The sequence below is a fragment of the Rhagoletis pomonella genome, unplaced genomic scaffold, assembly GCF_013731165.1.
Source record: "Rhagoletis pomonella isolate Grant_MI unplaced genomic scaffold, Rhpom_1.0 Rhpom_scaffold_00004, whole genome shotgun sequence".
Lineage (NCBI taxonomy): Eukaryota > Metazoa > Arthropoda > Insecta > Diptera > Tephritidae > Rhagoletis > Rhagoletis pomonella.
In genome coordinates, this window is record NW_023458558.1 from 47,862,826 (window position 1) to 47,889,324 (window position 26,499).

General features: G+C 34.8%; 2 protein-coding genes across 12 annotated transcripts in view; both read left to right on the top strand.

Moving 5' to 3' along the window:
• Positions 1 to 26,499, top strand: part of LOC118737668 (UPF0565 protein C2orf69 homolog) — a 579,466-nt gene that overhangs the window by 366,202 nt on the left and 186,765 nt on the right. The window lies entirely within an intron of this gene.
• Positions 17,231 to 26,499, top strand: part of LOC118737666 (sex determination protein fruitless) — a 132,847-nt gene continuing 123,578 nt past the window's right edge. For 6 of the 11 annotated variants that reach the window (XM_036468346.1, XM_036468345.1, XM_036468335.1 and 3 more), the window contains exon 1: positions 17,402 to 17,895. The gene's annotated coding sequence lies outside the window, so the exon portion shown is untranslated. The other 5 variants (XM_036468342.1, XM_036468340.1, XM_036468337.1 and 2 more) reach the window with 5 other exon arrangements.

Sequence of the window (26,499 nt, forward strand, 5' to 3'; positions counted from 1 at the left end):
ATAAAATAAAATAAAATAAAATAAAATAAACTAAAATAAAATAAAATAAAGTAAAATAAAATAAATTAAAATAAAATAAAATAAAATAAAATAAAATAAAATAAAATAAAATAAAATAAAATAAATTAAAATAAAATAAAATAAATTGAAATGAAATAAAATGAAATGAAATGAAATGAAATGAAATAAAATTAAATTAAATTAAATAAAAAATTATTGTTTAGCAAAATAAAATAAATTAAAAAATATAGAAAATTAAGAATTGCAAATTAATTTCAATTCAATTGAATAAAAATTGACTTAGTTCTATTAAATTAAATTGAATTATATAAAATAAAATAAAAATTCAACAAACAAATATTATAATAAAATAAAACAAATTAAATTAAAAGAGATATGTATATTAAAATTAAAGTAAATTAAATCACAAAAAATACAGTGAAGTAAAATAAAATATAATGCAATATAAAAAGTAATGAAAGAACACAAAGTACCGTTTTCACAATTTTAAGCCTTAATTGTATTACTTGTCTTAGTTTATTTCGAACAAATTTAATTTCTTTAATTGCTGAACAAATTTCATAAACTTCAAAGCTGCAACTTTTTTTTTAAGTAACAATTTAAACAGATTGCTATTACAACTCAATTATGGTTACTGTCGAATAAATTATTCTTGTGTGCTTGTTTGTAAACAATAACTGTATTAATTTGTATTGATTTTTTCTGTATTAACACAAATTAATTCAACGGCATTCCACACCATTTAATCCGCAATTACATGCTCGTAAATTACTGTTATAGTCGTTCAAGGCGTTTTAATTGATTTTTCACACGCTTATCAGCTCCACTGTCTGCTCTTTGGCCGTTTAATTTATTATACATATGCGTTAAAGAAAATTAAATAAATCAAAAAAATAGTAATAAAAATATTGATGTTGGTTATTTTTTACGTAAACATATTTTTTCAATTGTGGTTAATAAAAAAACGATGAGCGAAAATAGTAAATGTAGCAAACAATAAAAAAAAATAATATTTTTGTTTGAACTGAAAAATATAACTCGCCTTTCTTCAATAATGTAAATTCTGAGCATATTATTTAAAAACCTACATGCACTTTAATATTCAAAATTTTGTATGTAATTTAAACCTTTCTAATTTTACTGCATTACTAACACCCTGTGCTTAAGTGTATGATTTATTCAGTTGTTCGAAATAAGAATAAGAGGTTACTACTCCCAATCAAAGTATCTATTCATCTGAGAGTCCACAATTTACGACAGCCAGTATAAGCGTGCGTGCGGTCAATACTAATCGTTAAATTAACGTGTACAGTTTGAAATTGTGAAAAAAACAGCTTTGCAATAAAAGATTTCATTACCTTTTGAATTGCTAAACGTTATGATATACATACTCTGCGCACCTATGAGTAACGGAGCGCCTTTGACATACAAGGAATAAGTATTTTTTTTTTTGTCTCGATTTGTTAAATATGTCGAGGGCGTACTTTAACCAATCTAACTGACAGCCTATTTACATTTGTACATACAGACTGGCATGCCCACATGCACCTAAGCAAATAAATTATCACTGACAAAATGTGTAAAGAACAAAAGAGAATTTTCAATTGTGACGCTTCACTGAACTATTAAATCTCGTTAAACGATCGTATGGGAATTTACACAAAAAAAAAAAATAAGTAAAACTATGCAGTTACCGCCCGCAAAAAAACGATAGCAGCTCAACATTTTGAACAGTTTGGACTATTTATGTTTCGTTGGTTTAATGTTCACTATTTTTATATAAAAGTATAGCGTTTTATCTAACAAACATCATATAAATCAAGGTTTCAGACTTTGTACAAATATTATACAAATTCCACAAACTTTTGATGCCAATTGCAAGCGTTTTAATTTTAATTTCGAGAATCATTTTTGGTAGGCAGTTTTATAGCTTATTAAATTCTGGTATAATAAAGTGTAAGTTTGAAGTTAATAAAAAACCGCGTTGATTTTTCATAATTTTTTTTCTGACGGCATCACGCAATTTCATCCATACAAAGTATTTTTTTTATAGAAAAAGTGCATAACACCGGCAAAAAAAATTATCAGAAATAAATGCGATATTTTTAGCAACTGCAAGCTGGCATTTTATTATATTAGATTTTAATAAGCTATAAAACTGCACACGAAAAATTAATTTAGAACTTGTAATTAAAATTCTTGTAAAATGGGGGGGGGAGCTTATGCCATTTTTTTTTTAACTTTTGTACAAAGGTTGCAATTTGTTGGATAAGAAGCTGAACTTTAACAAATAATTAATGAACTAAAAAAAAGCAAAAGAAAAGTAGGCAAAACTGGTAAAAATATTGATGTGCTATCTTTTGTCTCGGGCTGTAGGGTAATGAAAGGTGAATAAAAACGCTAAATAAATTTTTTTTTAGATATAATTCTTAGTAGTTACAAATGTACATTTAGTTAAGATGTAGTGTCAGAAGAAATTAAATGTCAACCTTTCTAACAAAGCTTATGTTGGAGCTTTTCCTTAATTTGCCTTTTTATTAACATTTCTGAAACATGCTACATTGAAAACCCCCTTAAGTAATTCCTCGCTTAGATATCTATCCCTTATTTTGTATTACATATTTATATGTAGATTTGAAAAATATTTTTCACGCAAGTACCTCTCCCACGAAGTATTTGAAATCGTAGGAAACTTTGGTCATCGTTAGCCTTAAGTAAACGGATTCCGCATTGGAAAAAGTCATTGTCGCTATTTTTGGATCTATTGGCAAAATACTGGAAAATTTAATGCTTAAAGGAAGACATCCTATTTTATTAAGGTCAAGTAGGTTTGAACTATTTGGGTGACACCTAAGTCCAGTGCTACACAGACAAAAATAAGACGTGTAAAAAGAAAGCATTTCTTCTATGAAAGGTTGCTAGACGTTCATAGTATGCAGGAAATACACTCGAAATGGATTCGAAAAAAATTAAAACCAAAATAACAAGAGAGACTGTAATATAATATTGTATCATCGGGGAATATGGAAACTATGAGAGCTCAGTTACCACTGGCCCAATTTCCATGAGCTTGATATCTGCGGAATTAGTATCTTTGTAAGTAACTTCAAAATAAAACTAGGAAACAAGGCAAATATAGAAGAATATAAATTTGTTTTTGTACTACCACTACCACGTTATATGAGTTCGCCTTGGCAAATTAGAAAAATACCAAAAATCTCAGTCCCCATGAGTAAACTTCCAAGTATACATATTCCCAGCGAAGGCCCACGCCATTAGAATGTCTGCAGTGAAATTTTATAGGGAAAGTATCGCCTCGCAAACATCTTAATATTAAGCGAGAGTGAGGCTGTGCTCAGCGCTCTTCTTTCCCACGAAAAGGTGCTCGAATGCATTGTAGCACGTTTAAGACAGGGGAATACGTCGGGTCATTAAGCTCGCAGCTAAAGCAAAAACATGTGTATGTATGTACATAAAACTCGTTGTCACGAAACGACGTAATGGATTTTCTAGGGGAGCCTGGACTGAGCGAGGTGTTGTAAGGAGCAAGAGGGCACAATCAATTTCATGATTGCAGTGCGTACCTCAACAAATATCTACCTATCTATATATGTACTAAGTATGTATATACATTAGGGTGGCTCAAAAATACATAGGAAATCAACTTTTTTTAATTTTCCTGTTGTCACCGCCCAGAACTGAAGAATATCAAAAATAAGGAGACACGTATTTTTTTTTTTTAATCGGTAGATATTTACCCAGTCCGCCGCGGCTTTGAAGTTTCCCATGTATTTTACATGAAATCGTTAAAAATTATTATTTTTTGATTGAATAAGACGATTTCACTTCAGAAGCCCTCAAAAAATAACACTATGATGCCTATTTAACTTAAAAATTTTACTTAGTGTGTTTTAATAACCGATAATCTTATCTGTTATGTAAAAAAATTGTTATTTTATGTTTTCATAACCACATCACGCACGAACAGCTCAACGGATGTGTTTAATTATATTTTGCATTTTGCTCGATATATTCTGTAGATTTGTTGTAAGAAAGTTAAAAAATAGGGTTGCCAGATATTTGAAAACGTAAAAGTATTTAAAGGCTAAATATAATAATTAAGTTTCTTCATCAAAACTAAAAGCGTTTTAAGAGATTTAAAAACATTTTTGTACGGGGTTTCCACTTTTCTAAAAAATACAACAAATGTTATTAAAAATTAAAGCTTCATTAATACCACAATATGGGTATCAAATAGAACGTTTATGCACTCCCAGCAAAGTTGTTGAAAATACATACTTTAAGTCAAATATATTTTGATAGGGTTGTCATTTATCTATAATAAAAAAATTTTTAAATCATGCTACATGCGGAGTTTTAACCCCTACATATTTCTGGATAGAGTGCGGTATATCGTCGCTACGATGTCAAACTATCGAATATGCAAAAATGCATATTGCATCATTTCACTTAACTTACATAATTACCTCATCTTAGTTAACAGATGGGTGGAAGCCCTATCTAAAAAATTGTTAGGTCATACCTTATGCGTACACCTTTCGTGTGATAACCATATTGTGGTATTAAATAAGCTCAAATTTTTTGTTCTATTTTGTTCCAGTTCAAAAATATTTTTAAATATCTTTAAACGCTTTTAGTTTTTTTTGAAGGAGCTAAAGTATTTTATTTACCTCTAAATAATTTTATATTTTCAAATATCTGGCAACCCTAATTTTCAAAATTTTTTACAACAAACCTACAGAAAACATCGAGTAGAATGCAAAAAAAAAATATTTAACACATCCATTGAGCTGTTCGTGCGTGATGTGGTTACGAAATTATAAATAAACTAATATTTGTATATAACAGTTATGATTATCGGTTTTTAAACCCACCCAGTAAAATTTTAAGTTAAATAAGCATCATCGTGATAATTTTTGAAAATTTCTTAAGGGAAATAGTCTTATTCGAAGGATTCTATAGCAATTCTCCGAAAAAATGTATTTTCCCCATGTAAAATATATACATGGGAAACTTCAAAGCCCCGGCGGCACGGGTAAATATTAACCGATTTCAAATTGAAAAAATACGTGTCCCTATTTTTGATATTGTTCAGATCTGGGGGCGGCTGAAGGAAACAAATTTTGGGTGACCCTAATCTACATACATATACAAATGTGTATGTATCTATCGCTGATTTTTTTTTTTTTCGTTTATAAACAAAAGAAAAATTCTACAGTGAATTTTGTAAGGCAAAGGCCAACCTTGATTCGCTAAAATTGGGCTTCACAAACAACCTTGCGGGAAATGCACTTATCTAACTATAAGTTAACTGGAAGTTGATAGAAAGAAACTAAAGCTAATTTTTTTTTTATCAGTATATTTTCTTTGAGGAAAGCTAACTATATTTCTATGGCGCTGGGCGCGAAATAGTGAAGGGTGGTTACCTCTGCATAAAAAGTCAACTAACTTGTAGTTAACTACTATTGGGCTTAAAATAAAAACAAAATATTTTTTTGTTTTATTTCTATTTCTGTTATTTAAGTATTCACTTTATTTTATTACATTACATATTTGTTTACATATTCTCCTGTAGGTGGTTTTTTTTTTATATTAATTGATAATGTTTTTCTGCAGGGAAGCATATCTATGCGCATACATATACATACATACGTACTATGTATGTTGGTATATAGTCAATAACTTCATTAAGGCACTTGTATGTACACAATCAAAAGCATTGTATTTGTAAAGGTATGCATGTGCATAGTTATACTGATTAGCTACAATCACAGTCGCAGCTAACGGGCAGCATTCCTATTACACACAACTACGAGTTGTACATAATACTAGAAGCGCACTGGTACGCGTGGACCAAAACTGGTACTACAAGGTTCACTTCTGAGCTAAGCAGCTTTGGCACTTGCTGGCATTGCGCAATAGTTCTATTAAAATGCGTTTTTCGGTTGTTTGTTTTTTGTCTCCATTTTTATTTTTATTTTTTTTAATATTACTTTTTTTATGGGCCCACTTTGTGAGATGCAGCCGAGGTAGCGCGCGCACGGCTTGCCCGATGCTAAGCCACAATCAGGTGTCAAAGTACTCAAAGTCAATGTACAGACGTGCTAGTTAGTCGATGATGCAGCGGTGTAGCGGAGGCTGGGTGGCTGGGTGGCTGTTCAACGCCCCTGGCGACATTGATAGTGAGCTACTAGCTAGGCGCTCGGCGTCCGCCACTCGTTGTAAGTCGGTGATTTTACGATTTAGTGGCGATCAATACTAGATTAGGTCATGCAACACAGCTGCGTGCACAAAAGGGAAGGCGCAACTGTATGATTGTGTGTGTGAGACTGTGATTTACAAAAAAAAAAAAAAATGTTTTTATTTTTATTATTTTCCTTTGCGGCAATTGAGAAAATGACAAAGTAATAAAAATAGCAATGTGACACCATTTAAGGTGTAAAAAGCAATGGCAAGCAAAAAGTTGTAAAAAAATTCAGCGTCCCCTTGCAAGTTCTCACGCTGCCGATAATGCTATTTACAGTTTACATGTCTTTGTATGTACATATTGTATGCCTGTTTGCTTGGCTTGTTTGTAGGTAATCACCTTTGTCTACTAACTCTGTTTGTACTCGTACATGTATTTATGTATGTTTGTCGGTTCGTAGTAACTCGTGCATTTGGGGCGCGTTTGCTAAGGTTGGCTTTGTAAAAAAAAAATGCATTGTTGCAAATGTATCCGACTAAAATAGTAAGGCGTAAATATGTACTAAGCAGATCATAGCAAATGCATAGTGTTTATTTGGTGGCAGCGCATAGGTGCGGTGCCGCGTTGGGAGTAGAGTATGCCAAGGCTTTCGCTGCTGAAAAAGGAGTTATTCGATTAATATCGCTGTCGCAGCTGGCTGTGTTTTTCTTTTATTGTCCACTTTTTCGTTTCATTATTTCGTAGTTTTTTTACGAAGTCATTGATGTTGTTTTTATGTATGTACATATGTAGATACATTAGACTGCATCACCAATTTGCGATTTTTCCGCCGTGATTACAAAATCTATTATATTTGAAGACGTCCACCAAAATATTTCGTAAAAATATTAAGATTTACGTGTGTTGGACCGATTTGAAAAAAACTCCAAAAATTAAGTTGTTATGAATTGAAATAGATTCCTAAAGCACTTTTTGAAAAAATAAGCTGTAGCTGTTTTGTCAACTGAGAGGACTTTTTTCAAACCGTACTTTAAGAAACTATTTTTATTTATAAGAAAAACTCCATTTTGGAGGTATGTATTTTCAAATAGGTCCAGCTCCCGTAAATCTTTATATTTTTCCGAAATATTTTGCAGCAAGTCTTAAAATATAATCGATTTTATAATGCCAATGGAAGCACAGTACCGATTTTTTCATTTCGTGTGGAAAGTGATTCAGTCTAATGTACATATGTATGTGTATGTTTATATCAGCGCACTAGCACTTTGAAATAATACACGTATAAACTAAGCCATACCAAAAATAAAATCGTTAAATGATTTTTACACACCAAATTTAATTACTTCATCTCGATTGTATGCGAAAAATTTGCACGAAAAAAATGCACAAAAAAATGCTTAAAAAACGAGTCAAAGACAGACAATGATTAGGAAATATAGTGCAAAATTCACCCATGCACATTAATTCAGTTTCCTATTTGCATATTCAAGCATCTAAAACACCACGCGCATGCGCAAACACACATAAATATATGTATGTATAATGTCGGACAAATTAATAGCGTCGCGACATTTTGACAAGTTTTGACCAGTTTTCTTTTGTCTATTAATGTTTACTGGCCGGCCTCATATGCGCGAGGCTTCGCCAAGCGCTGAATGTGCAGGTATTAAATAAGATTCGATTGACAACTAAACAGGTTGCAACCCTACTATTTAGAAAATAATATATAATTGCGCACCTGGAGACCAGGCCCTTTCATTTGAGACCTCACTTCTTGTAATCTAACGAACAGCCCACATTTTTTTTTCGCACAGGTTGCAACCCTCTCCGAAAAATAAAATCTTACTGCAGATCGGAAGGTCAACACCTAATTTTTTTCAATGACCTGTGCAAATCTAATGTCATAAAAAAATGCCCTCGCATATTATATATACATAATTTTTGAATAGGTGGCAGCCCCACACAAGTAAAAAATAAAAACTGATTGCACATGCAGAGACCATATTCTTTCACTGTACCAAGTGAATCAGTATCAGTTTTTAGCCCAACAAACGGTGAAAATCTAATAATGTTTAAAAAGTGGCAACCCTACTCAAAAAGTAATACATTACTGAACATCTAAAAGCCGAGCCCTTTTCTTGAACACCTCCTTTCTTGTAATCCAACGAACAGTGCGGATCTAATAATTTTTTAGACCCTACAGGAATTTAAAGTACTAAAGATAATATTCCTATCGATACAGATTATACTTAAAAAAATTCGTATAAATCCGTTCCATAGTGTTTTGAGATTGGCGTGGTCAAAATATCTCGACTTTCCTTTATACTTTGCTTGTAATCTCTTAACGACTATAATGTTTAAAGTATCGGTGCGGCTTCAGAGCCATTTACAAAGTACGTCAAACCGTAGAAGAGGCGCTAGATAAGCAACAAGTCTCGTTTGATAGTACGAAAGTACCCCTTGTGTGGCTTGAGAACCTTTCATAGCTCCGTTCACATTGGAAAAGACCTCTCTGAGCTGTTAGCGACCAAACGAGGTTTAAGGCAGGGCAAATCCCTATCGTGGGATTTCTTAGGAGACAATATGAGCTGTCCGTGTGAAACGCAATGGTAGCATATAGTAAGTACTCCTATAATAAAAACATTAAGCTGCTGGCCTATGTGAACACCAACGAGGCAATAGCCGCAGCTAAAACCGTATTATCTAGGACCGTCACATACTAATAACCAAAAAAAAAAACAAATAGCAAATCATTATACAATAGTTATACCACAAATTAAAATAGCAACAACTTACGAAAACCCTAATGCGGAAGTAAAAGTACATAGAAAATTAACGCCGAAAATTTGTAAAATTCATAAATTGAGAAATGTTTATGAACAGAAAGCAATAAACATTATTAAGTTTATCAAGAACACAAACAGACATAGCAAACAGTAGAACCAAATGCACAGCAGAACTTACTAGTGCAAAAAAGTTGTACACACCCTTCGCCTTGGAACACTCAGACAAAAGGTAGCGAGACAAAAAATAGCAACAACAACAGCAAACACGAAAATATAATGAAGACAACCAAACAAACACAACTGTGTAAACTAAACAAATGACAAAAACAGCAACAACAGCAAAAAGCTTATATGTACCTAATAAGAACTACAGTGTCGAGATACTTACTTACACATTTACTGACATACACACATATGTATGTATGTATGTACCCTGCAGTAGTGAAAAGCCAAACCAGTTAGAAACTATACTAGTTCATTAACTAGTATGAGCCCAAAATTTCCGACAATTTCGAAGAACTTAAGCATTCAGTGACATCTGCTTTTGAATTGCCAAAGCCAAAAATAAAACGCAATTAATTGCTTTCCTTAAAAATGTCGGTTCTGAGCACGATCCAGAAAATAAAGGTCGCGCCATTCGCGGACCGCTAACCCTCTCATCGTCGATTTGACAGCATCCACCCAATCGCTGACGTCATAAAATACTTTTGTTTACATTCACTGTTGCCAACTTAATGCTTTTCGCACCAAATTTAGTGGGTATTCAAAACCCGAACATTTTTGAGTTTGGTGCTTGGTGCGTTTTTGGTGCTTTTGTTTTTAGTTTGAAGACACCAAATTATAAAATCTTAAAAAAATGGAAGCAAAATTTATAGCAATCGTAAGGGTGTTAAGCAACTTCACAAAAATTTTAATAAAATCATGGCACAATCATAAGCGACAACAAAATATGTGGCAGCAACTTCAATCAAGCCAGAAAAAATCGACCGTCGTGCAAGAAACATTGATTTTTATTAATTTGAATCGGCATCTTTACAATATAATTATGTATGCATATAAAGTCCATAAAATACACCAATAAATATTTGGTGCTTTTTCAAATTGAAAACTTGGCAATACTGCCTTTTGTTCGATGCTTCCTCTTTTTCTTGTCGAGTTCGTCTTGCTCTCTCATTCTGGTATTTATTGACGTCACGGCCAGTTACTCTCAGCTCGATTGGCGCAATCTTGTATTCTATCATTCTTGGGTTCTGAGCAGGTTCGAGGCCGCTTGGTGATGGTTACGATTTTTAAAGTTAAAACAATTTAAATGTAAATAACAAATTAGAAAATCTAAAACAAAATAATAATCAAATTTCAAAATTACAATAAAAGCGCTAAATGAAAAAAAAAAAAAAAAAAAAATAATATTAAAAAAAAATTAATTTAAAAAAATATCTCTGCGCCAGGACTCGAATCAGGGGCCTCGGGCATACCACGCGAGTGCTTTGCTCTGTTGTCCATTGCGACTGTTGGAGGGCTGCGAGCATCATAGCATACTTAAATGTGCTCTTCACGGGGGATGAATTGGCAAACTATCTCATTAACCGGTACGATGCTACTAGTATTTCTATTAGTAGATGCTGATGCATAGCCTGACAATTGACGTCTCGTAATACATGGAAATGCTAAAAATACCAGTCGCTAATATTGAAAATGGGTATAACGTGAACTAGTTGGGCTGAAACGCAAACTGGTATAACTTTAGTTCACAACTAGTAGCTTTCCCTGCAGGGTAGTATACACCTATGTAAGTATGTATGTACGTATGGGCATACTTTCTACACAGATGCTTGGAAATACCCAAATAAAAATATGCAAAAACTTACATAAGAATTGGCATAAAATTTCTTGTATCTACATACATAGTATATTTTTTACCTGAAAGGTAATGGAATATTTCCAAATGAATGACATCTCTAAGACACATTTTCAGCAAAAAAATTTGCCTTGGTGTGCGAAACGGCTGCCTGAAGAACATACTTTTAAGTACATACCAGTGCGTTCTTTACCAAGAAAGATGTGTTTGGTTGTACCCTGCCTCGCAAGGTCATCTGGTATGCTTTCTTTTGCAGAGATCGGCTACTTTTCCACCCTGTTTTCATGCTAAAGTATCTTTGAGGAACCGTGATCTGAGCACAACGATATATACTCTTTGGAAGATAGTCAAAAATGTTTAATGCACTGGGATAATTTCCCTCAATCGAAAAGGGCAAGAGATGCCATTTGGTCATTAGTTAAGTCTAGATACGCGTATGCAAAACGTATAAAATCTCTACACTTTAGACAATAACCTCTTTACGCAAACCGGACTATAGTACAAATAAATACTACTTCATATAACAAAAAAAGGTCTGACGACTGTTGTAGGAATCCAGCGGCAAGTTTTTTAATTCACTCTTTTTCATTTGGCCTTTTTACAAGCGCTTTCGTCTGTAAAAGCTTTCTCAAGTATTTAGCTCAGCTTCCTGTCCAAAACCATACTTAGCATTTAGCCTAGTGGCAAGACTTTGATAAATGCCTCGTAGTCATGCTGAAGTTACAAATTTCACTCAGACCGAAACGGTTTAACAACTTCAACACTTTCTCTCCGAAGTCCGAAGTTTACTCTGCGAGTTTGGAGTCAAATTTGACAAAATCTTATCGAGAGTACACCCTCGCAGTCCGAATCTAGAAATCTCTGTTTCTGTCTCCATTTAAAAAGTTGCTCGGCGAAGTTGACCAAAGTGTCCTCCTTGCTTAGTCCGATGAAGGTGAATGGGCTGAGAGGACACTCACAGCCCAGGATACACAGTAGCAATCTTACCAAATTAGAATAATTTCATTACTATGCACTACCAGTAAGCTCTGGTAAGGCTTTAACTATCATAACCCCTAACCTGAACGATGAAGCAGCAACTATATCTAGTCAAACCTTCATAAATTTGTAAATCTGAAAATTTAGACTGAACCGTGAAATGAGATTTCTTCTTTTCATGTCACTCTATAGTCGTTTGTGTTTGAGGCAGTAACAACCTATTCAAGGCAGGATCGGCAAATGAAATTATCATATACGCCTATCACAGTCAGATGTTTGTGCCACGTGAAGTGACCAGTGAGCAGTCCAAAAAGTTGTCTGCAGTCCCGTCTGCTCAACGAGAACAAAAAATCTAGAAAGACCTTCTGAGATTGAAGGCAACTTGATTTTTGCCCACCTACAGCCCCTCGATGCCGTCAAGTCATTGCTGAGCAAAGTATTTATTCACCCAGTTTCCCAGTTTCTGATGGTGGGAGTGCTATAACTAGTTACGGACCAAAGAAGGCTTGGTCCGGGCCAACTCTGGTCAAGTGGTTAGATGTCTCATTATCAGGTGCTCCCGAGTGACCTAGTGCCAAAACTAAAGCAAGCTGGTTATTTTTATCAACATAATTTAGTCGAGACTGGCATTGCCCAACTACTTTGGGGCTGCTGGGCAGTCGCTGCAGACACTTAGACTTCTTCCCACCTATTTTCCACGTAGTCCATGGCGTTGAGGATTGCAAATACCTCAGCCTGGAAGATCGAAGCTTTATCCTCATTATTTTCGATAAAGACCCAATATCCTGGCCCAGAGTCAGTTTTGGAGCCATCAGTAAAGATTCGACAATGTGTAAGTCCGGGCTCAGTGTTGGAATTAAATCAGCAATCAGCCTCAGGGAACTCAACATCTTCAACAAAGCTAATGGTGGCACGGAAAAGACACAAGTACTCAGGTCTCTGCCGCCAGCAAATTTTCTTATCCACTTGAAGGCAGGATCGGCTCTTCTCGGTTTCTTTTTAGTCTGCAGGTGGCCTTTAAAGTTTCCTTACGTATGAAGACAGAAATTGACGGCAAGTGCAACTGAACGTAGTGTGGTACGGATCTCTCGAAATGCCAGTGCTCTGCTCACTCGGCCAATGCGACTTTTGGAGCGACGCGAGCTAAAAGATATACAAGCGCTTTTCCTCAAAATAACTTTTCACCAAATGCAGAGCCTGTGGCTCCATCCAACGAATACACGGCAGAGCTTCTAAGAAGGTGGTAGAACTCTCCGATTGCACCACGGAGGCATGTGTCAAAAATTAAAAGGCAGTTCAAAGATGTATACTAGATTTTAAATAATAAAAAATGTGTGGCATCTTCCGATTATTTTTTTAATGCTTTGCGGTAAGTTTTCATGTCAACAACACATAAAAAAAAGTGTTTTTTTTGTATAATTTATTTACGGAAGATTTTCTGAATTTGCGGAGGTTGTGGGTTTTATCGGGAATGTCTGGAAGGGATTTTCGTCCCATTCCGCCAGAAAAAATTGTAAATACCCTACCGATACCGCCCATCCAGGCCATTTTTAAATCAGTACGTTTGCCCCGCGGGTTCCGATATCCCGCCAACATCTCCAAAGTATACCTCGATCGCCTGGGGTCTCTGAGTGACTGCCTTACCTTAGCTGAGAGGACCTAAGAACTAAATATCTCTCGAAACTATTATAATTTTCGTAAAATGAAGTGCCTTCTTAAGGATTAGAACAGTAGACCTAGAGAGGTCACAGCGCTAGTATGCCATAATAATAATAAAAACAATACTAATAATAATTACATATAATAATAACACAGAACATACTCATTTCAATCTACATATCGCTGATGAAATGTCGAAAGGCCCTAACTGGTATTTTTTCGAAATTTGGTTTTTTTGAATTCCCAAGAAACTTATACTTAAAACCCTGCCTTCTGTATGATGAAAATACCCGAAAATAAATTTTTTTATTCATTCTGGGAGATGTCGCGGCATTAGAAAAAGAAATACCTTCGCGGTCTTATTAATTTTATTTAAAGGAAACGACAGACATCTGACAGTTACATAAATATTATATACTATTCTTTTTCTTATTTAGTCCATAACTCAAAGTAACTACTAACTTACTTTGATATGGAAACAAAATATTTATTTTATAACTTCGCATTCACAAAGGCCCTAACTGACAGAAATTGTACATAATTGATTAAAAAAATTAAGTTGTTTTAACACAAATTCCATCAATATCTTTCAATAAACATTTCATTATTTCACTTAAATAACATTTTTTGTCTCTCCTTTCATTAACGATATGGATGTATTAGGGGTGTAGCGAATGTGGAATTTTAGATATCCGCGGATGCGGATGCGAATGCTTAAAAGCTAACATCCGCGAATGTGGATAATTATTTTTTAATAAATAATTTAGATGAGTAAATAGGGTGATTTAGGTAAAAAAAAATGGAAAAGTTAGTACTTTTTAATAAAGTTTTTTTTTATTTAGTATTTGAGTTTAAAAATTGGACCGTTGTTTTTCAAAGAATTCTTCATATTCATTCTTTTGGTTCGATTTTATATATATATATTTTTTTAAATTCATTTTTAATCCTTTCTTCTGTGACTGGTTTGAAAAATGTGTGGCACATAAATTGTTATTTTCTAGGAATGAAAATTTCGAAGAAATTTCTGTTTAGAAAGTCGAGGCTGCCAGCCGAATTAGTTAAAAATCTTGTGGTATTGTTAAAAGGGCGCTCGTTCTTTATAATTATTTGAATTATTGGAATCAGGGACGATGAAGGTATCAGATCTGCCTAGGTCCCGGGTAATGAATAGCTTGTAATTCGTTTCTTTATTAGCTGTTCTCGACTTTTCCTAGTTACAGGCAGGTGAGAGTTACGCCCTTTCAACACTATACTAACGATATATTGCATGCCAAGCCCCACTCCTCAATAGATATTTAAATCGCCTTGAAATGATTCTTGTTTGATTTGTGAACTTGGCTGTCAACTTTTCACATTCCATTTTTTTTTTTTCTTTATATCGCTGCATTCAAATTTTGTCCGGTAAGTCTAAATTATTTGGTGTGTTTTTCTGCTAACTAATAAAAGAAAACGCGGAACTTAATCATCATGATAAGCCGTTTTATGAAAAAATATTAATTACATTTATCTAAGGTTTTTCAACAGACCTTTCACAAAGAACATTCGACAGTTACATAATTCTTACCTGACTAAAGGTTATCTTCAAACGCGCAAATAGTCGATTCTCTTTATGGTGGAACTGAGATCCGAAAAAAATTGTAAATGTTATTCTCAATTTTGAAATATAATTCGCAAAAGAAAAAATAAAAATGATTGATATCACATCCCGGTTTACAAATGTAGAGTACCACCGTCCAATAAAATGGATGCTGAATAACGGTAAAACTAAGAGTTTTATAAGATTTTCGATTGCATTTTTGAAATAAATGGCCGAAAACTAGCTGCTAAACAAATTCTCAGATTTTTAGCTTTAACGGCTAATTTTTTGTACTGAGAGGGTTAAGAAAAACTTGAAAAACTTTACCGATTTAGACTTATATGAGTTATCACTGAAAAGGTATTTTCTCATCCTTTTCACTTCTTTGCAGAAGGTATTTTCAAATCGGCCGAGCTCATGTAAATCTTTATATATTTCCGAAATATTTTGATCCAAGTCTTAAAATATAGAAAAACTGTACCGTTAATAAATTTGTTTATGCAGATATCTAAGCTTAAACTGTTTTGTCATATAAGGTACTTGTTTTCGAAAAACCATTTTTATTCATAAAAAACTGAATTTTTGGAGGTACTTTCAAATCGGGCCAGCTCATGTAAACATATACATATTTTCGAAATATTTTGGTGAAAGTCTTAAAATATAATAGATTTTATAATTTCAAAGGGTTCCGATTTTTTTTTATGGGGAGTGATGCAGTCTAATGTGCATATGTACTTAACCAGCAAAAACTTTGATTCTTTGGTAAGCGCTTACTTCTTGTATCGATGGAGTAGCGCATTACAATACCCCTCAAGACAAAATTTTTCACTTGCAGTTAATGCAGTGGGAAAGCATTTTTAGAGAAGGTGAGTGGTGAAACTCTAAATCTGGTTTACAGAACGCATTACTTTAGCCTGGACATGTAATTGGAGGTAAGCGAGAAGGTGAAATACTGTGCCTTCAGGCGTATTGTTATGCGTTACTCCGTCGATACAAAAAGTAAGCGCTTCCAAAAACAAATAAAAGTTTTTGGTAGGTAGCTACTCACATACTACATACATACACATACCCCGCGGGGCCCTATGCTGCTTCACGCGATCTTCCGCGAAATTCGTATGAATTGAAATATGTACATACATAAATATGTAAAACCGCCCCAATAGCTAAACTGCGTTCGAGGCCAAAGCGACGACGGTGACGGCATGTGCAGTCTCGATTGGCCTTCTACAGCTCACGAGCACATACTTACACGATTTGCAAGACTTAGTAAACAATTTGCTAGGAGAATTTTTGCAAATCTCTCGCTTCAAACACGCTATTTTCGCTCACGAAACTTAATTTAGCATATCCATATGATGGTGTACTCATCCAGTTGATTTGCTAGCACATAACGGCATGCTCTGAAGTAGCCAGATTGCATAAATGAGGGCTAACTTAAAAATTGGGAATAATTTTGCATTGCTTTGGCGAATGCTTAATTAAAATGACATTTAATAACAAAAAATGTTACGCTGCATACGCTTACATCGTAATTAACTAATACGTATTTAAATTATTGCCCAAGAAATATTTCAAAATAAGCGCAATCTGGCAACGCACTACCCAGCGCTCCACTTAACTAATGACGATCGCAAATTCTCACCGCTGTACGCCGCTTGCTTGAAATGCGCGCAAATTTCCCCCTCCCCAACTCCTTCTCCAACGCACCGTTCGCTGTTATTCTTATTATTGCAATCTACGCTCTCCACCGCTATCGTTGTGGCGCTCGCAACGCCATCAACACATTACATTACTTTTTGCACACTTTGCATAAGCGGATGAGCGTAAGCGCAACCATGCGCGCGCTCTCTCGTCGTTGTTTTGCTAGGCGATCGCCTGTTGCTGCTCTGCTGCCGCGGTGAAACGCCGCCGTCGCCGCGCGCGTTATTCGTGTCCTAATTTTCGCATTACTAAAGTGCCATTTGTACACTTCGCTGCTGCGTTGTGGGTAATTTCGCCAAAAGTCAGCTGCGCTGGCATAAAGGCATCTACGAATACATATCGCTGTCGCGGCGTTTACGTTGACGCGCGCGGCTTTTTTAACAGCATTTGGCTACTGCCGCTCTTTGCGAATTTCTTCCAAATGTTTCGGCGTAATTTAGTTTGGTTCGGTTCGGTTTTGGTACACACACGCGCGCGCGCTTCAGTGGTGCTGCTCGCCGCATATTTCGCATCCTACCCCTCTCCAAAGCTCCGACCACTGGCGCGGCGCGCGCTTACCATTTTTGCTATACTCAAATGGCATTTGCCATTTTTTTTCAATTATTTTTGTAAGTTTTCTGCTGCCACTCGCATCGCATACTTGTTTCGCATTTTGCGCGTTACGTTGCCGTTGTTGCTTTTGCTAATTGTAGTGAATTGTTGTTGTTGGTGTTATTGTGCGCTGCCGCCGTACATGTTTATTTAATAATTCGCATGTTGGCAAATGCTGTTTGCTGTATTATTTTTAGTTTGTTTTTATTGCTTGTGGTGTGGCAGCGACGGCGCTTCTTGCTCATAATGAAGAATTTTTAGTTGGCTGCGACGTCCGCTCAGCGTTCCGCTGCGTTCAGTTCTTTTCTAAACGGTGCGCGGTGTAATTCTAATTCGGTTGAGTAATAGCTCAACTCGCATCGCATCTTTGTACTTTTTTGCCTACAAAGTGTGTAGAATTTTAGAAAGTTATTGAACTTAAAAAAATAAATAAGTAAAAACTGCATTCATATCTATGGACTATTCAAGCGTAGCTGCATCGCTGGAACCGGGAAGATCTAAAAATAATTGCGACTAAGTAAATGACAAGCTGTTAGTGATTTAATTATAGAAATTTAAAAAAAAAACATATTTTGTGCTTGTGAAAAATTCCAAACGCCGCCGCCGCTATTGCCAGTGCCGCGTGGTCGCTCGCTAATTTGTCTCGCACTTTTTTTTTTGCTAAAATCAAGCGCCGCCCGCACATTTGCTAAAGGGGAATTTCACGCGGTTCGAATACAAATTTGGTATTAAAGTTATCAAAAAAATGAAATGAAAAAAATTTGCTTACGAAGAAATCTGCAACTATTATCTACAAAAAAAGGATGCATACAAGTTACCCGGCATTTACAGTGATTTTTTGGGGAAGCGATTAATGGAAATACATAAATGAAAAATATACGTGAATGTACTATATAAAACCAATCAATTCTTTCAGAGATATGTGAAGTTTTCGTACCATCATCGATTCGCTTTAACACGTGTTCTAAGATATATTTAAAAAAATCTTCGGTTATATTATCTGCGGCAGAAACTTCTAAAAGCTCTAGGATTTTGTGTGGACCCGCACAGAGTGAAAGCTCTCAATGGCCTGACCGTCACTGCTTAAACGAGATAAAGGCCGACTTTATACTTTGTTTAATATAGAACTATCTAAGCTAAATATGTATATGCGAACGATTGTATTGAGTTAAAAAATTTAATTCCAGTGCATTTAAGATTAAAATTCATATAACCATAATGCCTTGATAACCAGAGCTTTCAACTATACTTAGCTATGAGGTGCCATGTTAAGGATAAAAAGTGCCAAATAGAAACTTATTAGTGTCAAAAGAGGTGTCATTACTTTTTCTATATCCTTCCCTTTTTAGCAATAAAATAAGAAAAACCTTTCTTAAACAAAAGTGCAATACTAAAATAAAACGAACCAATTGTTTAAACTTTAGAAACTAGGAAATTTTATATTATAATTATATTTTTTTCAAAAGTGAAAAATTGAAAAATTAGATTTCATTTGAAGTAAAATAGGGTGAAAAATGGCAGGTCTTTTGGCAACCCTTAGAATGAACTACTGGTCTATGTGAGAGCTTATAGGTCCGATAAAATGGGTACTTGTACGTCAATAACCGAAAAGCATGCGAAGGAAGTGGCGCACGTAACGTAGAGATACGCCACAATGAAGGTGTTGCGTCTGAAAACAAAAATCAGCTCTTCCTTATGGCCGCGTCCTTGGTGTTTACACAAGGCATTTTTGCAGATACAATAGCAAAACATTCACACTTTTTTTTACTAATAGATGCACACTTTTTTGATGTGTTCGTCACTGTCTTTGGCTTTTCGCAAACAATTTATTGTCTGGACGCCTATTTTACTCAAACCATGTGAAAATTAAAACATATTCCCAATTGTCTTGTCTTCTGTAAACGCAAGATTATACAACTATCATATATATGTTCGTTGGGTCCGCCGACGCGAGGGTTGCCAATCTGACTCTCTCTCTCTCTCTCTCTCTCTCTATGCAAATACGCACAGTCTACTCAACTGTCATTTTCATCCTTGAGCGGAGCGTACGCAAAGTACCCATACTGACACGGCCATAAGGCACCTTTTAATGGATTTTTTTGTGTACTATTAAAAATTTATGGTGATGTAGGCAAAATGCTTCCTTTTAACCGATTTCATTCCATTAGAATACCAAATGAGCAGGCCATCCTCTTCCTCTGCCACCAGCCTTGTGATCCTTTCATAGCTGGAGCATTTCATGTCCATTCATGCGACAAGACCAATTAAGCAGAGCCGCTGTAGTTTAATCCACCGCACTATGTTCATATCGTTGTGAAGATCATACAGTTCCATCGTATGTGGTATTCGCCGTCGTCAACGCGCAAAGGCCCGTAAATTTTCTGCAGAATCTTTCACTCGAACACTCCAAGAGCCACCTCATCGGATGTTGTCATTTAATATGCATCTGCAGCATTCAAATGTAAATACATCAGAGCGGACATGATGAGTGACTTATAGAATTTGGTTTTTCTATAACACTAAATAAACGAAGTCCTATTTGCGCTTTACATCTCTCTTTTTCATAGAAATAATTACATTAAATTGTTTAAACCCTTAAGCCGCGAGCGCGGTATGTGTTACCGCTACTTGAAATGTGATCTTTCATAACTGTAGAAGAAATAGGCTCTTGACCGCAAAAACCGAAAATGGTTTTATCGAAAAGTTATCCAAAGTTTCTAAAATTAAATTTTATTAGCAAAATTCTTGCGAAAAACGCTCATTTTTACTTACCGTTAGGTGTTCTAGCTTAAAACTCAGTTAGTCTACACTTAGCTTAATTTAACTTTCCGTATGAAATCATCAATGTTTACTCAACATATCAACTTAAGTTTGAAGCGGAAATATTTCGTTTTGCATTTTCTTTTTCAGACAGTTCACCGCCTAAATTTCCACATCAAAAAAAAACACAATTTGTTCTCGTGTATAGTAGAACGCAATTGCGGTAAAGCAGCGCTGCCACAGTGTTGCCACAGAAAAATTTCGATTGGAGCCAAAACGATAGAAGAAAGAGTTAAAAAGAGCTAAATAATGCTTGGTGTATTCATAACGGTGTCGTAACTGTCGTATTGTTGTTTGACGTTAACTTTAAACTCGTAAAAATATATTACGGGGGTTCGCAAAGTACCATCAAAGTCATATTATGAATTTTCGCAATGTTACATTCTTGCTTAACAGATCGGTAGGGAAAGCACATATTTTCTACACATTACTTGTGTAAAAGAAGGCCATGTCTCCAAAATCAGATCAGTTCAGCCAGATTTCGAGGACCCCTTTCACTTACTTGTGTTTTTAGTCACGCCCACGAGTTTTCAATTGTTGACAGGGCAGAGCTTTGTGAAGGCCACACCAAATATTCTGTAACTGGCCTTGTGAATGGCGTTTACCTTCAGGAATAATCAAGTCTTTCAGCAAGTTAGGGTGAACTTGGGAATTAGTTTTTCCTTCGAGCACTTTTGTTTTCCCTAATCCATAAGCAGAAATGCATCTCCAAACCATTTAGCCTTGATCATAGGTTTTGTGCACTTGAAGGACAACGCTTCATCATGCTTGCGACAAACGTACATCTGACCGACGAGGATTATTTTGCTTATGAAAGGAATTTTTGGAATGACCCTTCCATGCTTTCCATCTTCATGAAGCCTGCGAATAGTGGAGGACGATGGTGCTGTTTTACCTTCTGACACGAGCTAGTTTTCGGGCGTCCCTGGGAATATCTGCGATCAATCGTTCTTGAAGGTTTTAATCACCTTGAATATTGTCGCCAGTGTTTTGTTAAAAGTTTTGTCAATACTTCTGTAAGTTTCTCCTTTATCGCGAAGACTTCTCATGGAACGTAAAATTTTTTTCAATAAAAATTAGCGCTTAATTGATGTTTCGAAGGATTTTGTAATGTAACCGAAAAAAATACAAAAATTGTATACTTACGGTGTAATACATATACCACTGGCGCATATATATATATATATATATATATATATATATATATATATTCTTGATTTTTAATAGTTTTTCGAGTTCACCCAGACGAGTTTACCGACATCGAATCGAACCCGACTTCTTTACGACTCGAACCTGACTACTTTACGAATCAATCGATACCGATCTTTACATGATATTTTCACTCCTGAGGTAGGACAGTCGATCTGCTTTAAGCGGCGACGAGTTTTTTTGTTTTTAGGGTGAGAGAAAGAACATATTGTCGAACATATTTAATAGGAATTAAATAATTTTAATTGTGTGGCTGTGAAAACGTAATTGTTGTTGTTAGTGCAAGTTGGAAGAACCACATTAAAGGATATCAGATATCCAAGATCGCTATTTCTTGCAGAGCTAGAATAACTTCTTGATTTGATGGAAATATTTGATCAGTTCCGAAAAAATACATTGATAAAATGTATCCATAAGTGGAAAGACAAAAACTTGGGAAGCAGCCGCCCGCCGGTTCGGTCGGCACTGATTGTTACTGATTTAGTTCTGAACTGAGCGACCAGGACTTTCGGCGAAACTTTAGCTATTACGATCGCGAAGCACTTGAGCAAGCTAGTCATCATTCCAATCGATACTGGAGAGTACCTAAAGGCAATGTAAACTTTTGTTTGGTTGTGTGATATCTTTTGTACAGAAATGAGCATACAAAAATATACTTTTCGATTTTTAGAAAAATTCCTATTTACTATTATGGAGTTCACAAAGTGTTGTATGCTGTCGTATTATTGTATGTCGTAAACTTTAAAGGGCTAAAATTATATTTAAGGAATTCACCAGCTATCACAAAAGTCGTATTATCCCAGATAGCACATTTCCCAGAAAATGTCTGATATCAGAAAAGTCGGAATAAAAATTTGACTATTTAGACAAATCTTACAGGTTTCGTACAGATTTCTGGGCGAAATGTCTGCAGAATTTTATTTATTTCCTTATCCGGTATGTCTGATCGAATTATGTCCGATTTCGGGCATACACGTCTGATAATTCTTATTTTCCATGATTATTTGGTCAGACCTCTGTTAGATATCCATCAGAATCGTCGGACAGACTTTCCCACGTCGTGTCGGTTAGACTTCCTGTCAACCTCTCCATACGCTGCTCTGACCGATATCGGCCCAAATCATACAGATTTCTGACTTTTTTGTCGACGAGTCTGACTTATATCTAACAGATTTCTGGCAATTTTGCTAGCTGGGAGGATATTTCACACCGGTAAAAAATAGTTGGTTGTAGATTAAAGTCCTCTAAACATTTATTTAGCCGTTAAAATCTTGACCAGTTACGACAATACGACACTAACGATATTTTGTGAACCACGTACATCTGTTTCAAGCGGTTAATATACCGAAAGACACGGCAGATCTGTACATATATACGATAATTCAGAAATTAGAATAGATATATAAATCACATATAACGCGTCTACCTAAGTATGCATTGCTACATACAATGTGTTCATACATAAAAACATACATACATAATTTGCAGCTGATCTATCACTATACTATAATGCGATTAGCGCATAAGCTATAAAAAGGGATCGAAAAAGGAATAGAAAAATTTATGTTCGAATTTAATGCCGATTCAACATTTAAGCCGCTCTTAAAAATACCATCTAAGCTACATACATATATTCTTTTCCAAAAACATCATATGTATGTATATATATTCCAACAATGTTAAGTAACAATTTGTTGCACAATCGTTAGACTGAAACCTTGGCCGCACCCACTTCAAAACTTTCATTCTCTATCGCACAGCAACAACTATAAAGTTCAACGAAGTGTAAAAAATTACACAAACAAACTGATATACTTGTACATATGTATCTATCTATGTACGTACATATGTACATAAAATGTATCTCTACAAAAGTATTCTGCCAGTAGAACAGCTACACAACCAATTTACCTCAATTATAAATTGGCGAATTTTGCTACACACTGCCCTTCCTTGCTCTCTACTTAAGTTATTTTTACCTTTTTCTTAAAAAAAAAAAAAAATGTTTGAAAAAAAAAATATTGCAAAAAAAATTGCAGAACAAAACGAAGGAACTCGTAAATGTTCACACTAAAAATAGTTTAGAAAAAGTTTAAATATACAAATTTTAAAAAGACGATTATTCCAACATTTACAATGTGTGCATTAGGGATGTGTGTGCAAAAATACGCACACACGCATACAAACACACATACACATTCAAGGTTGTGCTTGTGTGCGTGGAGGGCAACCGTACGCACACAAGCGTGCGAATGCGGATCGTAAACGATCGCGTGCAAATAAATTTAACGAAAAAATGCCAAAAATACAAGATAACAACAACACCGAAATCGTTGAGAATACAAACGAGAAAAAAAACGTATAAATTAATAACTACATACCTATACACATATACTAAGAGTAACGCGGAGCTAACAAAAAAAAAAAACAACAACAATGTCGGCCAATAGTGGCGACAACATACTTACATATGCATGTAGCTACTGCAGCATACAGGCATACATAGATATGTACGTACTTACATACAATATAGAGTATAACAACAACATGTGATTGCCATGCGCTCTTATGGGTCGTAAAGTTGACCTTCAAACGGCAACATTTGCCGAAAACAAAAATTTGCAAAACTTTTTATTTTATTATATATGTATATATGTGTGTACATTAGAGTGGTCAAAAAAAAAATATTTCGATAAAAATTTTTCCTCTTGCCGAAAGAGGTTCTGGTACCAAACCTTACGTTTCTAAGTATAAATTTAGAGGATGCTCACGATGCTCGTATTTTACTGTACAAGTATTCGGTACATATATTAATTAAACAATTGGTTAAGTGTCCTAAGAACATTTCAAATTTAAATAATCTAAAAAAATCGTACAAACTTCAGTTGTCATGGCAACAGCAGCTTTTTATAAAAATCACCAATATTTTGCCAGTTTCACAGCGAGCTTGTAGCGCACCCTGTATTGGTTGCAGTAGAAAATTGAAACTTGGTATAGGTATTACAAATATCAAACGGAAAAAACTAAGGGGGTGTCCCGTTTGATAGGATGAAAATTTTTTCCACCAAACAAAATTTTGGACCACTCTAATGTACATATGTATGTATGTATTTATTTTTGATTTTTTATTATCGTTTTGCTTTCTGGGCTTGCCTTTTGGTTGTGCTTTTTGCAGCGAGCGACATTGGCAGTAGTGTTCGTTGTGTTGTGCTTTTAGATCGTTTTTTATTTGATTCTTTTTTTTATGGGCTCTTTCGTTTTCATTTCTGTATTATTGGACAACATTGTCTCGGGCTTCGCCCAGTTTTGAAGTCGTTTTCATTTCATTTCGCAAAGTTGTCCGTTTCGCACGATCACTTCATGGGTGTTGTTGTAATTTAGTTCTTCTTCATATATTTATATGTATGTATGTACTACTAACCAATTCGTTGTCAAATTTGCAAACCCAACAATAGAAGTAGCAAAGTTGATTTTTTTTTAATGCCCTGCACTGGCTTCCTTATGATTGCAAACGCATTGACAAATATTTGTATATGTACATATGTATGTGTGTGCATTTATACTCTCCCGCAGCACCATTAGATACAGAGCGCTTGTTGACTGGAAGAACGTCACAAGTAATGCGATATAACTTTTTTTTGGTGAAGTATGCAGAAACGTCTATAATCTATAAGCTCTATACGAAGCTCATAACGACATCTGGCCAATGTATTTCATAGAAAAAAATAAGTCCTATTTAAAACTTTATCTACTTATTTGCAATTGGTTCAGCATTTATAGCAAGAAAACAATATCTATTGGTTTTATTTTTTTATATTTTTTTTGCGATGCGATAAACCCAAACTAAAAACTTTGCCGTCTTTCTGTTTCTTTCGTTTTTTATATTTTTTAGTATTATAACAATTTTTTTTTAGTTATGACGTTCTTCCATGAGACCTGCTCTATATATCGTATATATCTAAATACATATGTATGTATGTATGCATATTTGCGAAATTTGCAGCTGCGAATGACCATCGCTACGCATCTAACGCGATCAATACGAATGTTGATCATGTCGGAGTCAGCGGAAGAAGCCTCTTTTGTTGCCGTTGTTTTCAGAACTCGTTAGTCAACCTACTATACAAAAATGATCTAATAGTTGAGTGTACGTGCATGATCATCTAAGTGATCGGACGACAGTGTTCTCTTCTCGTTAATGCCCTAATTTACATACCTACTTGCATACTTCATAAATAAATGCAGCCTGTTCTTAAAAAATAGTTATGAGCGCGCGATGGTTGAAGATCAATTAATACGCTGACTTAGTAGACAACATAGTGACAATGTCTATTCAAGATTATTTGAAAATTTTTAAAATATTTAAATGATAAATCTGGAAAAAGATCAATTCCACAGATCAGTCCATACAAGCGTTGGGATCAATCAATTGCCAACAATTTCTTTGGGACCACTCAGTAAATTTGCACTCGGCATGAGCAACTGGCGCAAATCCGCAAAGTATAGAGACAATGGCTGAAGTTTTTGCTATCGGCCCAAACCGGCAAGCGGTTGTAGTTCCAACTCAGAAGAAGACGGTTTTTCTTGCACAATTTACAATACAATTACAAAAATTTGAAACCATCAGCAAAAATCCCATTTTAAAACATGATAACAAAATTTTTCAACAATATAACAATATCGGTACAGATAAATATACCGCTCATAAAATCAGAAAAAAGAAATATTGATAAAATGTAAAAATATTTCGATAAAGACATAAAAGGATATAAATGCATATAAATTTATCGATTATTTAGACACATGTATCACGATAAAGGTAAATACAGCGATAACCTTATCGATAAATATTACACAAAATAAATCTATCAATGAATTGATAATGTGCTGTATACATTTAATATGTTATTAAAGTATTTATCTATTATTAGATTTTAGTCGATTGTTATTCTAAATTGATTAAAATCTAGTAATCGGTATATACATTTTTTAACATACATATTCATCTAAATTATAATCAATTTATTGCTAGATTTATTTTGTGGCATATTTTTCGCTAAACTTTTCGCTGTGTTTACCGTAATCGATATAC